General features: G+C 46.3%; 1 non-coding gene across 1 annotated transcript; it reads right to left on the reverse strand.

Moving 5' to 3' along the window:
* Nucleotides 1-5,813: 5,813 nt before the first annotated feature.
* trnap-cgg (transfer RNA proline (anticodon CGG)) lies at nucleotides 5,814-5,903 on the reverse strand. Its single transcript is given in 2 exon segments — nucleotides 5,814-5,849; nucleotides 5,868-5,903. It is a non-coding gene; the product is annotated as a tRNA-Pro (tRNA).
* Between the last annotated feature and the right edge of the window lie 9,565 nt (nucleotides 5,904-15,468).

The raw sequence follows: 15,468 nt of genomic DNA on the forward strand, positions 1-15,468 counted from the left end.
GAAAAGCAGTTCCTTCTCCTCTGTCTTAAACCTACTCCCCCTAATCTTGGGACCGAGTCTCACTCACCGGCAGAAACGACTTGATAGGGTGGGTCTGGGTGGCATGCTCATCGGATGGGTCAGTGTGGACTTGATGGGATGAATGGCCTGCTTCCACGCTGTATTGATTCTATGATTTACCGCAGTTGTGTTTGCCATTGACTGCAGCACCAGAACCTCCCACCTTCTGCAAATCGAAAGACAAGTCCCACCCTGCCCTCTTGTACGTGTGTTATCTAACTGCTTAATCATTTCTCGTGAATCCCAGCCCACACCCCCCGCTGCTGCCAGTAACCTTTACAAAGCTGATGAGACAATGCTATACCTGCAGTACTGAAAGTCGTAAGGCTTCTAACGATACCAGTTACTGATTCACCAATCCCACTGATGGACAGCACTGGAAATACAATGTTGGAGGCTGAAAGAAATGAGCAGTTTAAAACAAAAACTCACCTAACCCTTCACTAGGCTCCCTGCTCAGCACACTTTACTTAAATCACTTCAACTCCACATTGCAACAAATTCCCACTTTCCACCAATATCCTGAATGTCCTCACTCACTCAGTTGCTGTCTCACAAATGAAAGATTTCATTGTAGGTTCTGCTCCCAGTATGGACAAAACATGTTTGAAAGTTGCTCTGAAAGTCCAGTCTTCACAATGACACTTCTGCTTTCCTTCAGTCCAAATTGTCCGTGCTGACCAGATATCCCAAATTAACATCGTCTCATTTGTCAGCACATAACCCCTTCCCCTCTCAATTCTCCCTATTACCAGATGCCTTTTGAAATGCTTTAATTATACCAGTCTCCACCACTTCCTCTGGCAGCTCATTCTATACACACAACACCCTCTGCGTGAGAAAGGTGCCTGTAAAGTTCCTTTTAAATATTTACCCTCTCACCTCAGACCTATGACCTCTAGTTTTGGACTCCCCTTCTCTGGGGAAAAGATTTTGGCTATTCACCCTATCCATGCGCCTTATGAACTTTTGTAAAGTCACCCCTCAGCCCCCAATGATCCAGAGAAAACAGCCCAGCCTATTCAGCCTCTCCATATAGATCAAACCCCCCAACTCTGGCAATACCCTTGTAAATCTTTTCCAAATCCTTGCAAAGGTTCGTAACACTTTTCCTGTAGCAGGGAAACCAGAACCGAATGCAGTATTCCAAAAGTGGCCTAATCAATGTCCTGTACAGCCGCAACATGACCTCCCAACATCTGTATTGAAATGCACTGACCTATAAAAGCAAATATATCAACACCTTCTTTGCTATCCTGTCTACCTGCGACTCCACTATGAACCAGCACTCAATGGTATGTTTATTCAACAACACTCCCCAATAAATGTGTAGATCCTGCCCTGATCTGCCTTTCCAAAATCCATATTCCAAAATGGGGTTGAGAAACGTATAAGCCGTGATTGAATGGTGGAGCAGATCTGATGGACTAAATGGTTTAATTTCTGCACCTATGTTGTATGGTCTCTTGCTGTCCTAGACACAGTGAGAGAATTGGAAGCAGGAATAGGTCATTTGTCTTTCCAGCTGGCACCAGCATTGAACAGTTCATAACTGGATATAAATATACCTGCATCTAGATGGATAGGCTGGGACTTTTTGCACTGGAGCATCAGAGGTTGAGAGGTGACCTTAGAGAGGATTATAAAATCATGAGAGGTATAGATGAGGTGAACGGCAGGTATTCTTACCCGAGTGTGGATGTTTCAACATTAGGGAGCATATTTTGAAGGTGAGGAAAGAAATATTTTAAAAAGACATGAGGGGCACATTTTTTTTTAAAGATAAAGAGTAGTTCGTGTGAGGAATCAACGTCCAGTGGAGTTGTTGGATGCAGGTACAGTTACAATGTTTAAAAGACATTTGGATAAGTACATGAATAGGAAAGGTTCGGAGTGATATAGGCCAATCATTGGCAGGTGGGACTAGTTTAGTTTCAGAACGCCGCCAGAATGGACTAGTTCGACTGAGTGATCTGTTTCTGTGCTGTATGACTCTGTAACTGTTCTGTACTGGTTTTAAAACCATTTTCTTGCATTCTCCCATAACTTCTTTGTTCTTCAAAGTCACATGAACTCAGCCTTGAATACATTCACTAACCGACCTAACTGCAGGAAGACATCCCCACTTCTGAACTCAATTCCTCTTGCTGATATACCACTTGCTTTGCTCATTGCTTGCTGCACTTTCTGACAACTGGCAGTGACTGGTGTGGAATGACACTGAGGGCCCTTTGTCTATCCACACATCACTCCTGATGAAGGGCTCGTGCCCGAAACGTCGACTCTCCTCGTCCTCAGTTGCTGCCTGACCTACTGTGGTTTGACAGCGCCACAATATTCGACTCTGATCTCCATCATCTCACTTTCGCCACATCTCAACATATCACCATTTAAACAATGCACCTCCTTCCTGCTATTTTTTTACACTGCAAAGGCTATAACTTCACAATGTGGGACTGCATTTTCCATGTGTTTGCAAGTTGACACACAGACCTGGATCAACTTTTCCAGAGTCTGGCCGCTCCCTCGGTTCACTCTTGAACCCCAGAATGAAAACGTGGTGATAAACACTGTTGTACTCACAAATGTTAGACAGAGGAAGGAAGTTACAGTCTGGGGTGAAGTTTAACCTTATGCAGAGAGAAAAGAGCAGCAGCAGCAGCTTCAGAGCTCACGGTCCAACCTCTGCATTTCCACAATGGCCGGCTCTGATTGGCAGGAGGACCAGACTCCTTCCGGTTCTCCACTGCTCCATGGAAAGTAGCTCGCGCGCCGTTTCTGCGGACACCCAAGAGTATGCGCAGTGCTTGCTGACACCGTGGAGCATGCTCAGTGTGCAGGAATTTGTTCCAAATTTTAAAGTTAAAAATCACAAAGCACCTGGTGATAGTCCAACAGACTTATTTGGAAGCACTAGCTTTCGGAGCCCTGCTCCTTCATCTGCTGATTGTAGAGTATAACATCGTAAGACACAGAATTTATGATCTTATATTCCACAACCACCTGATGAAGTAACAGCGCTCCGAAAGCTAGTGCTTCCAAACAAGCCTATTGGACTGTAACCTGGTGTTGTGTGATTTTTAACTTCGTACACTTTAGTTCAACACGGGCACCTCACGATCATGACAAATATTAAGCGTCCAAATGCGAATACGAAAGAAAAATGCCGAAGCTATTTTATTTTGCCGATTTTTTTCCCCTGTGCCTCGACATTTTATTTCTTTTGCATTTTGTCTGGCTGGTCAACGTTTCTGTCTTTTCCCCAGGTTAGAGGTATTCCAAAACTAGAGGGTAAAGGTTTAGGGTGTGTGGGAAAGATTTTGAAAGATCCATAAGACTAGGAATAGAACATTCACCCCTTACTGGGCGAAAGTGAGGACTGCAGATGCTGGAGATTAGGGTCGAGAGTGTGGAGCTGGAATAGCACAGCAGGTTAGGGAGCATCCGAGGAGCAGGAGACTCGACGTTTCGGGCAAAACCCTTCGTCAGGAAATAGCCATGGGGAACTGCAGGGCTGTAGCATAAACGACTGAGTCTAAGCGGGATGCTGTTGGGAAGGTCGGTGTGAATGGCCTGTAGGGATGATATGGTTCTACTGCCTTGGCCACGCGTATTTTGAGAAATGTGGGAGGAGTGGGTTCCAGTTCGTGGGACACTGACACGAGTCCTGGAGAAGGTGGCATTTGTGCTGTCACTCTCTTCACATTCTGCCCCCCTGTCCATTTTCTCCCCATCCATTGCCCCCTGCCTATTCTCTCTCCTCACACTGCACCCTCTATTCTCTCCCCCAACCCTCTGAACACCAGTCTGTTCCCCTGTCAATTTTCCTCCCTTCTCCACCACCACCAGCCACCCCTTCACCCCCTCCACCCCCACAATCGTCCTTTCTCGTGCCTCAGCCCTCTTTGATCGCTGTATGAAGTCTTTCTCAGGGAAGAGAGAGAATGGATGGTAATGACTTTACCTGGGAAACACGGCATGTGAGAAATAGCTGATTTTTAAAATTGAGAATAACTAAAACCAAATATTCAGAAACTTCGTTACAGTCGGGAAGAATGTTATTTTTTTCAAAAGTAAAGCTGCAAAAATCTTTCTGAAACTTGCATTGATGTATGTGCAGTTAGGCCACAACAAAGGACAGGCTGTCAGGAGTGAATGAGTGAATAAAAGACAAGTCCAACCTTGCCCTCGAGGAGAAAGTGAAAAATGCAGATGTTGGAGATCAGAGTCGAGAGTGTGGTGGTCTGGCAGCATCCAAGGAGCAGGAGAATCGACGTTTCGTGCATAGGCACTTGGCACTCGACCATCGCTCCTTCAACCCCCCTGTGATGGCGCGTGAACTCACTGGTGCCTCCGCAGGTGGGAGGAGCAGGTGAATCCCTTCCGGCACTTACAGCAGGTGAATGGCCTCTCTCCAGGGTGGACCCACTGGTGGGTCAGCAGTGAAGCTGACTGAGTGAAACCCCGCCTGCACATGGGGCATATGAATGGCTTCTCTCCCTTGTGGACTCACTCATGCGTCTGCTGATGGCTGATCCGACTGAAGCCCTTCCCACACACTGAGCAGGTGAATGGCCTCTCCCGGTGTGAATGCGTCTGTGGGTTTCCAGCAGGGTTGGGGAAGGGAATCCTTTCCCAAAGACCCCACATTTCCAAGGTTTCTCCTTTGGAGGGAGCTTTCCTTGTGTTGCTCTGGGATTGAAATTACAAACTGAACGGGTACATAGCCTTTCCCACCTTGAGGCGTGAAACTTTGATTCCTCCAAGATGAGTAAATGGTTTGAAGCACTTTTCACAGTCAGCGCACTGAATCTCCCTCACTCGGTGTCTCAGTATTCTTCCTGCAACAGGACTGTCCAAAATCTCTCAAATAAACAAAAGCAAACATGCCTTCTTGATTGGAATGGCTGCTGATATTCAAGTCCCAATGAATCAAGTGGCTCTGTCAGAAGTTGATGTATCATTTGTTTTCAGATTTCTTTCTGCACTTCTTCCTGCAAAGAAAAATCACAAAATAAGTGATCACTGTCAGTACAGTTAATGAACATAACATTGGTGTCAATTCCTGCAGATTGAGAGATGTCTGCTGATCACATATTATCCAGGCCACAGAAACCTGAAAACCCTCATGCAGCCAGATCGGCTTAGCTGTGCATAGACGAAAACTTCATTTCAGTGATAATAACATGGAACAAACTGCCTACAAAGATGCTGGAAATGGAGCTGAATCAAGGATATGAAAATGAAATGTTCAGGCTGCTTGAGAAAAGAAAGGCAGTAAAATTGCTGAATGACTTCCTGCTGACCTATTAAATAAAAAATATGACAAAAAAAGGACGTAACTCCATTACTACATTAGAAGGTGACTAATAATTACAAAGAAACTTTTACAACAGCCAACAATATCAGATATACACCATATAGAAGAAAGAAAGTTTACAGCCCAGGAACAGGCCCTTCAAGCTTGAGCCGTTCCAAATGTACTGTCTAAACCTGTCGGTCAATTCCTAAGCATCTGTATCCCTCTACTCCCCACCCACTCATGCATTTATCCAGACGCATCTTAAATGAATCTACTACGTCTGCTGGCAATGCGTTCCAAACGCCCACCACCCTCTGTGTGAAGTAAAGCACGTATTCTCTTTGAATAAGTGCTGCCCTTGCCGCGTTCATTCGAACGGTATCTCGTTTAATGAAGCGGCTTTTTGAGAGTATTGACTGGCCATTTTTGCACAAGGAAGTGCAAGAAACAAGGGCTCGTCCGGGATTTGAACCCGGGATCTCTCACATGCCCAGGCATCAGAAGACCCGAAGCGAGAATCATACCCCTAGACCAACGAGCCACAGGCCCCATGCGACCTACGTTTTTTTGAGCAATGTGCCAATCCTTTAAATGCTGCTCAGTTTCTTGAGAATCTAACCTTTTAGTTGTGAACATGAGGAAAGGAGCCATCCTTTTCTAGGGTGCAAACTGTATACGTGCCAAACTGAGGGAATACACAAGGAAAATAGCTTTAAGAGAGATAAAAGGTATTTGAGCACCTTTGGAGTGTCTGCTCCCTCCCTGGATTAACTCCAGTTGCTACAAGTGAACAGTGTTTCACCCACCCCTACCTCCCCTTCCCCAATCCCGCCCCCCCCCCCCCCCCCCCCCCCCCCCCCCCGCTGCTGGAGGATGGTATATGGAAAGGGGGAGACATTGCTTTGCTCCCAGATGTTGCCCAGAGGGAGGGAGTTTCACTCTGAAACTGACAGGGCTGCATCCGCATTGTGACGTCAACAATGGAGGGCGGGCCGGACAGCTGTCCTGCAGTTGAGGCACATGTGGAGGGGAGGGCACTTTGCAAATCCCACTCTCCTCCAAGTCAATACAGTTTGAGTTCAAGCAAAGCAAGGGGTTTAAATATACTTTAGAAAACCTCCTTTGTGCCGTGGGAAAACTACTGCCGCGGGAAATGCAGTGTTACAGATTCAAAGTAACAGAAGCAGGAGTAGACCATTTGGACAAGCCTGCTCCGTCATTCATTAAGATCACAGCTCCAACAACCTGCACAATCCCGACTACCCTTAATTCCCCTACCATGCAAAAACCCATCCAACTGCGTCTTCAATAAACTTCATGAAGCTGTCTCAACTGCTCTCTTGGGCAGAGAATCCCATGGAGTCTCACAGAGTGACACAGATGTACAGCACGGAAACAGACCCTTCGGTCCAACTCATCCATGCAGCCCAGATATCCTAACCTAATCTAGTCCCATTTGCCAGCACTTGGCTCAAATCCCCATAAAACCTTCCTACCCTCCAACCTCCAACCCTGACAATATCCCTGTAAATCATTTCTACACCTTTTCTAGTTTCACAACATCTTTCCGATAGGAAGCAGACCAAAATTACATGCAATATTCCAAACGTGGCCTGACCAATGTTCTGTACAGTGGCAACATGAGCTCCCAACATCTATCCTCGATGCTCTGACCAACAAAGGAAACCACACCAAACGCCTTCTGTACTATCCAATCTGCCTGAGTCTCTACTTTTAAGGAACTATCAACCTGAACTCCAAGGTCTCTTTGTTCAGCAACACTTCCAATGAACTTACCATTAAGTGTAAAAGTCATGCTCTGATTTGATTTTCCAAAATGCAGCACCTCACATTTATCCACATTAACCTCCAACTGCCATTCCTCAGCCCATTGGCCCATCTGATCAAGGTCCCGTTGTGATCTGAGGTAACCTTCCTTACTGTCCACTACACCTCCAATTTTGGTGTCATCTACAAACTTGCTAACTATACCTCCTCCGTTTACATACAAATCATTTATATAAATGACAAAAAGTAGCGGATCCAGCATCAATCCTTGTGACACACCATTGGTCACAGGCCTTCAGTCTGAAAAGCAACCCTCCGCCTGCTAGCCAGTTCTGTATCCAAATGGCGAGTTGTCCCTGCATGCCTTGATTAAACCTTGCTCACCAGTCTCCCATGAGCAACGTTGATGATCGCCTTCCTGAAGTCCATATAGATCACGTCCATCGCTCTGCCCTCATCAATCCACTTTGTTACTTCTTCAAAAAACCCAATCATGTTCATGAGACATGATTTCCCAAGCATGAAGCCATGCTGACTATCCATAATCAATTCTTGCCTTTCCAAATACATGCAAATCCTGTCTCTTAGGATTCTCTCCAAAAACTTGCCCATCACGGATGTCAGGTTTACTGGTCCATAGTTCCCTGGCTTTTCCTTACCACCTTTCTTAAATAGTGGCATCACATTAGCCACCCTCTAGTCTTCCGGCACCTCACCTGTGACTATTGATGATAGAAATATCTCAGTAAGAGGCCCAACAATCACTTCCCCAGTTTCCCACAGAGTTCTAGGGTACTCCTGATCAGGTCCTTGGGAATTATCCACTTTTATGCATGTCTAGATATCCAGCAATTTCTCATCTGTAATATGGGCATTTTTTCAACATGTCACCATCTACTTTCTCACATTCTAGATCTTCCATGCCCTTCTCTACAGTAAACACTCATGCACAATATCCGTTCAGTATCTCGCAACCCCCCACCACCCCCCCCACCCCCCCGCCCCCCATCTACTGCAGCTCCACACAAAGGCCGCCTTGCTGATCTTTGAGTGGCCCTATTCTCTCCCTTGTTATCCTTTTGTCCTTAATGTATTTATAAAAACCATTTGGGTTATCCATGACTCTATTTGCCAAAGCTATCTCATGTCCCCTTTTTTGCCCTCATGATTTCCCTCTTAAGTATGCTCGTACTGCCTTTATACTCTAAGGATTCACTCGATCTCTCTGCCGATACCTGATATATACCATCCTTCTTTATCTTAACCAAAATCTCATTTTCTCTCGTCATCCAGCATTCCCAAACCTACCAGCCTTTCCTTTCCTGCATCAGACAATCACCTGATGAAGGAGCGTCGCTCCGAAAGCTAGTGTGCTTCCAAGTAAACCTGTTGGACTATAACCTGGTGTGGTGTGATGTTATAACTTTGTACACCCCAGTCCAACACCGGCATCTCCGAATCAGGAATATACTGCGTCTGGACTCTTGTTATCTCATATTTTAAGGCTTCCCATTTTCCAGCAGTCCTTTGACCTGCGAACATCTGCCCCCAATCAGCTTTTGAAAGATCTTGCCTAATACCTGAGTCTTCCTCCAATTTAGAACTTCAACATTTAGATCTGATATATTATTTTCAATCACTGTTCTAAAGTTAATAGAATTATGGTTACTGGCCCTTAGGTTTTGCACCCTCGCCAGTATGTACATCCACATTGTGAATTAGAAAATTTCCTTGTACACACTTAACAAATTCCTCTATTTGGCAGATAGGTAAATGGGCAGGAGTTATACCTTGGGTCCACTCTTCCTTCATTCCCTCCAAGCCTAACCCCATTCCCACCGCAATAGACCAACGGCACTTTCCCCTGCAACTGCCGAATGTCTGACACCAGCCCATGTATCTGCTCCCTCCTCTCTATCCAAGGGTCCAAACTTAACTTCCAGGTGAAGCAGCACTTGACCTGCACTTCCCACAACCCAGTCGACTGCAGTTGCTGCTCGTAATGTGGTCTCATCGACATTGGGGAAAACGAAGCATAAACTGGGTGACTGCTGCACAGAACATCTACGTTCTACCTGCAAAAAAGACCCTGAGCTTCCAGTTGCCTGCCAATTCCACACCCCACCCTGTTCCCTGGCCAACATCTCTGCCTCAGGTTTGCTGTGTTCCAGCGAAGCTCAGCACCAGCAGAACGAAGAGCACCGAATATTTCACTTGGAGACCTTACATCCCTCTGTTCCCAATATCGAATTCAATAATTCTCGGGCCTGAAATCCATAGTATCCTCGTCCCTTCCACACACACCAAGCCTTGTTATCACATAGTCTGTCATTACACACTACCTATTCTTAGCCACGAACAGTCTCCATTCATCCTCCCACGCAGATCGTTATCAACTCCCTTTCCTGTCCACAGTTCTTCCCTCGCTTGAAGCTCTGTCCTGATCTATCATTAACTGCATCCGCCTTCCTCCCACAATATCTCCAGCATTTTAACCAACATTTTCCCAATCACCATCAGTTCTGTGGAAGGGTCACCGGCAACTGCTGTTTTTTGTTTCTGATATACAGCATCCACAGTTCTTTCACCTTTTTATTGAGGCAGAGTTGGAAATTACTTCGAGAGACAGAAGGAGAGGGGGCAGAGACAGAACACACATGAACTGTTGATCTCCGTTGTTACTCATAACGTAAAGTCATTGCTGTGCGATCACTTCCCTTAAGCATGAGTAGAGGTTCTGGGCCATGCATGAGATTGTGGCGCAACGGTAGCACGTCTGACTCCAAATCAAAAGGTTGTGTGTTCGAATCACGTCAGGCTCACTGACGTCATCTTCTTATATTTCAAATCAAGAAAGGAGTACGTTCACTCCGGATATCGGTTGAGCCAAATCTTCTTTGCGGAAATTTTCGATCACACGTGAAGCTTTGCTGTCAGTTTGATTTGTGAACACTGTGTCAGGGAGGTGGTGTGCCCATTGTTTGAGTAAATGCTCAGCTCCCCCAGTTCATCACGGGATTTAAACACAGCCGCCTACCTCTGGGCAGCCGCTTCGTTCAGTTGATGACAGCGCGGTGTGAATTAATGTAATGCCGATAATTTTACAACATATGCAGAGACCCCCAGCTTTTTGTTTCAATCTATTAGGAGAGTGATAGCGAGTTCAGATAGAAATGTTTCCCACCAACAGCAAATCCTTTCCTCTCACTGGACACAGTTAAAATTATCTTTACTCAACAGGAGAAGCGGAAACTCTAGTCTGACGGTTTCTCTCCACATTAACGGTGAGCCTGAATTTTATAAACGGTGGCAGTAAAATCCAGTGGCGGACACTGATTTGGTTCAATCGATTTTTTTGCCAAGAGTAATTCACCGAGAGGATGCTGCTGTGTGAAACAGCGTGGGGAATTACTGCAGGGCCTCCTGCGCATGGGACACACCGCAACTGATGTGTTTCACCTTCACCAGTTTATTTCTATCTCGGAGAAGAGAGGTTTGATGTTTCGGGTCATAGCAGCCAGACAGAGGACAGGAGAAGAGCACTCAGATCTTCACAAGCTTGTCACCACAGCTGGGTCATCGTGGTCTGTGTATCAGTATCGGATAGTAATCTGCATCTACTGACTGGAAGCACAGCAAATTGGAGTGCTGGTGGGACTATCACACAGGAGAAAACGGCTTCGACCGAACAACTGGAGTGGCTCCCAATGGTCAACTCCACTCACCTCAACTGAATAACTGTAAACAAATTACTCCGTGATTCAAAGGAATACTCAGTTTTGAATCTGCATTGTGGCATGTACCTTCGAGAATGACGTCAAAACACCTTCATTGCTGTGATGGAGTATCCTGTTGGTCCAACTCCGATTTCACTCAGAATCACCTTCTCCCTGTAAATCTGCACATTGTTACATTGAACGTGCCCACCGAATTCCCTTTTGTGTCCATTGAATCTGCCTCTTTGTCACTGTCAGACAGCGATTTACTGACCCCACTCCCTGTGCGAAAACGGTCTTCCTAATGTCACTTTTACTTATTTTCCTGATGACTTTAAATCTCTGCCAAATCATTCTCGATTCTTTCAGGCCTGGGAGCATTTACACTGCATTATTTTCTCTGTCTAAAACTACCATGACGTGGAAAACTTCAATCAGACCAGCTTTCAGCCCTCTGTTCTCCAAAGACAGCTGCCCCAAACTTTCCAATCTCCCTTCATTGCTGACATTCCTCAGGACGGGACCATTCACGTTAACCTGTTCAGCGCCATCTGCAATCACTTCACTTCCCCGCTTCCTGAAGTGTCACCCTCAGAATTGAGCGTAATACAAGTGGAGGATTCATTCAGACTCGGATTGCGCGGGCGAAAAATCTGCAATACTTGTTCTCACTTTGAACAAGTGTTTCTCTTCACCGTGTTCACTGCAATGGCAGCTCTGCACCGTCCCTAATTCAGGCAGAGCGATCTTATTTAACGAAGCGGCTTTTTGAGAAAATTGATTGGGCATTTTTGCTCAGGTCAATTTAAGAAATGAGAGTTCGCCTTGGATTGGAACCCAGGAACTCTCACACGCCTGCATTCGCTGGAAGACCCAAAGCTAGAATCATATCCCAGACTAACCAGCCACCAGCCATGGGTGCAGCCACCTCCTGAAGCAGCTGAGACTTGCTCAGTACGAAATACATTGTACATTGTTGCCAGAATTGCAAGCTGGCAAGAGTTTCAAGAACATCTGCTTCTCAATCTGTCTCCCTGCTCCCAGGACGCTGCTGTTTGTCCCGTCCCCAGGGACCGGGCTCTCTCCACTGGTGGATAATTGAACCATTTCGTTTCTACTTGCAAGCTGTGCTGGTGGAAGGCAGAGCCCATTCGCTCTTCTGCTCTCTCGCACTATTACCTGAGGCAAGATAAGTCAGTTACAGTCATGCATAGGAAATGGGCAACTTTGAACTTGTTCCAAAGATCCTGTTAACGGAGAGACAGAAAGATGGAGACTGAGAGAAATGGACACCGGAGACTCTTCCCTCAGGTAAATTGATATGAGTACAGTTTTGTGCAGCCTGCTTGGTGTTCAGAATTTGTCTTGACACAGCGATCCTGCAGAAAGTTTTTTGTGACACGGGCGTTGGTTTCTTTACTGCAGGAAATGAACAAAAACAAAAAGTCATGTGTTTCAACTTCACCGGTTCATTACCATCTGAGAGAAGAGGTTTCACACGAGATCAGGACACACTGACAGAGAATAGGACAAGACAACTCAGAGCTCCACAAGGGTGCCAGAGCAACTGTGTAAATTTGACTTGTGTATCGATGTGACATATTTAACTCAGATACCCGAAGTTTTCGGAAGCAAATCACAAGGCAAGGAAAAGAACAGAGCGCCGTTATACGGGAAAGCTGCTAAAGGCGACATTTAGCGAATAGGAGAAAATGGTTTCGCTTCTGGTTTATCATCCCAGCATGCACCCGCTGTGCCATTCCCCTGCATTGCACGGTAGCTTTTCCAGAGAAGTATTCAGCTTTCCATCTGGCGTGTGACTTGCATGTTCGAGAATGACGTCAAAAGATCTTCACTGCTGTAGTGTCATGTGCTGTTGTGCAGACATGTCGCCGATGTGCAAATATAAACTCAGACAGCAATGTACACTAGAGACTCTGAACCAGCTGAAACTTGCTCAGTGTGAAATACGTTCCACATTGCTCCAAGAATTGCAAGCAGCAAAGTGTTTCCAGAAGATCTGCTTGTCATTCTGTCCCCGGGGCGCTGATGCTTGTCTCATTCCCAGGAACTGGACTCTCTCCACTGGCGGATAATTAAACCAATTTGTTTCTACTTGTCCGCTTTTCTGGTGGGAGGGAAGAGTCATTCGCTCTTCTGCTCTCTCTCTCAATCCCTTGGGGTGAGAGGTATCACTTATACTAATGCGTGGGAAGTGAGTAACTTTGATGATGAATTTCCTCCAAAGTCTGTTATCGGAGAGATAGAAAGATGCTGTGCTGGCGGGGCAGAGAGAAATGGACACCGAGGACTCTTCCCTCAAGTAAATTCATATGAGCACATTGTTGTGCAGCCTGCTTGGTTTTCTAGAATTCGTCTTCACGCAGTAATCTTACAGGAAGTCTATTGCAAAGTGGGCATCGCTTTCATCGCTGCGACCGCGCAGCAGTTAACATCTGAGCCCCAAGTGTCCAAGATGAAGAGAATCCGAGTGAAACCTTCACTCACTGAGAGTCATCCCCACGGCCCTGAGCTGAGGGACTGCAGGCAGTCCAACACGGAAGGGACTGTTAAATGAACCATTGTCGCTCCCTCAGCCTCTCTGTCCCAGAGACAGGCAGTGGGACAGCATAAACACATAACATCATTCTCGCCCAGACAGAAGCCGTTCAGCCCATCGAGTCCACGGCGACTCTCTGCCACTTTTCTCTCTCTGAGGTTATTCACAATCAGTGATATCTGTCCTAATAGTAAGGGGCTGTGTCTGAGTGGTGATACGGTTTGTGACATGCTGATCCTTTTGTCATTCACGTCCGAACCGGCGTGGCGAATTACTGCAGGGAATGGATGAAACCGCAAGGCATGTGTTTCAACTTTATCAGCTCATTGGCACCTCAAAGAAGTGGTTTTGCGAATCAGTTCAGAGGAAACCGACGAAGAACAGGAAACGACCACTCAGACCTCCAAAAAGCATGTTACTTGAACCGTGTGAGTTTCCTGAGTGTATCGGTATGATACAGGATATTCAGGAAGTAGGTGCGAAGGCAAGATACAGAATAGAGTACCATTACAAAGGAAAGCTGCTGAAGGAGACATTGAGCAATAGCAGAGGATGGTTTCGATCCATCGACCGCTGGGTTATGGGCCCAGCACGCTCCCGGTTTCCACAGAACACTTCAGGTTTTCGTCTGACACGCGGCATGCACGTTCGAAAGTGGGCGGCACGGTGGAACAGTGGTTAGCACTGCTGTCTCACAGCACCAGCGCCAGGTTCAATTCCCACCTCAGGCGACTCTGTGTGGAGTTTGCACATTCTCCCCGTGTCTGCGTGGGTTTCCTCCGGGTGCTCCGGTTTCCTCCCATAATCCAAAAGAAATGTTCAGGTTAGGTGAATTGGCCAGGCTAAATTGCCTGCAGTGTTAGGTAAGGGGTAAATGTAGGAGAATGGGTCTGGGTGGATTACGCTTCGGTGTGGACTTGTTGGTTCCAAGGGCCTGTTTCCACACTGTAAGTAATCTAATCTAATCTCCACTACTGTCGTGTAATATGCTGTTTCACAGACAAAATGAGGCTGTGTAAATATTAACTTGTTTCTAACTTCCCACATTCTGTTGGTCGAATTGTGATTTCATTCTGAGTCACAACATGTGTCACAGCGCACACCTTCACTCTGCTGGTTCAACACAGTAAGTAAACGTGTTTCTCTATTCTCTTGCCTTCTCAGCGTAAATCTGCACATTGTTACTTTAAACATGACCGCCGAATTTCCTTTTGCGTCTGTTGAATTTGCCTCTTTGTCAATGTCAGTTAGGGATTTACTGACCCCAACCATTCCCTGTACGAAAGCGTTCTTCCTCATGTCACCTTTAGTTCTTTTCCTCGTGACTTTAAAACTGCCGAATCATTGCCGATCCTTTCAGGCGTGGGAGCACTTTAACTGCATTACTTTCTCTGCCTGGATCCCGCATGACTTGGAAAGTTTCAATCAGGCCAGATTTCAAACTTCTGTTCTCCGAGGAGAGCTGTCCTAATGTTCCAATCTTGCTTCATTGCTGACATTCCTTAAACACGGCACCACTGAAGTCAACGCAATATTCCATCATTTCACTTCCTTGCTTGCTTTCTGCCCAATTCGTTCTCCAACCTCGTTTAGCGAGGTTGAGAAAGTTAATCGGGCACTTTTGCACAAATCAGGAAACGCGGGCTCGCTGGGGATTTGAACCCGGGATGTTTCGCAGGGGAAAACGCAAAGCGAGAACCATACCCCTAGACGAACGAGCGACACAGATCGCAAGCCGCCACTGCCACTCCACGTCTTCAACCAGCTGAGTCTTGCTCAGTGTGAAATACATTTGACATTGCTCTGAGAATTGCAAGCGGCAAAGAGTTTCCAGAACAGCTGCTTCTCATTCTGTCTCCCTGCTGCTGTTTGTCCCGGGCCCGCTCGACTGGCAGAAAGTTGAACAGTTTTATTTCTAAACTTTTCTCTCACACCGGAGTAACCAGTGACAAGCATTGCCCTCCTCAACATAGGGTACAGAGAACAACAGAAGACCACTCAGATCTCCACGAGGGTATCATCTCAACTGTGCACATTGGGCC

This window comes from Chiloscyllium plagiosum, unplaced genomic scaffold (genome assembly GCF_037043375.1).
Source record: "Chiloscyllium plagiosum isolate Xiang-an unplaced genomic scaffold, Cpla_swu_hap1 HiC_scaffold_27, whole genome shotgun sequence".
Taxonomy (NCBI): domain Eukaryota; kingdom Metazoa; phylum Chordata; class Chondrichthyes; order Orectolobiformes; family Hemiscylliidae; genus Chiloscyllium; species Chiloscyllium plagiosum.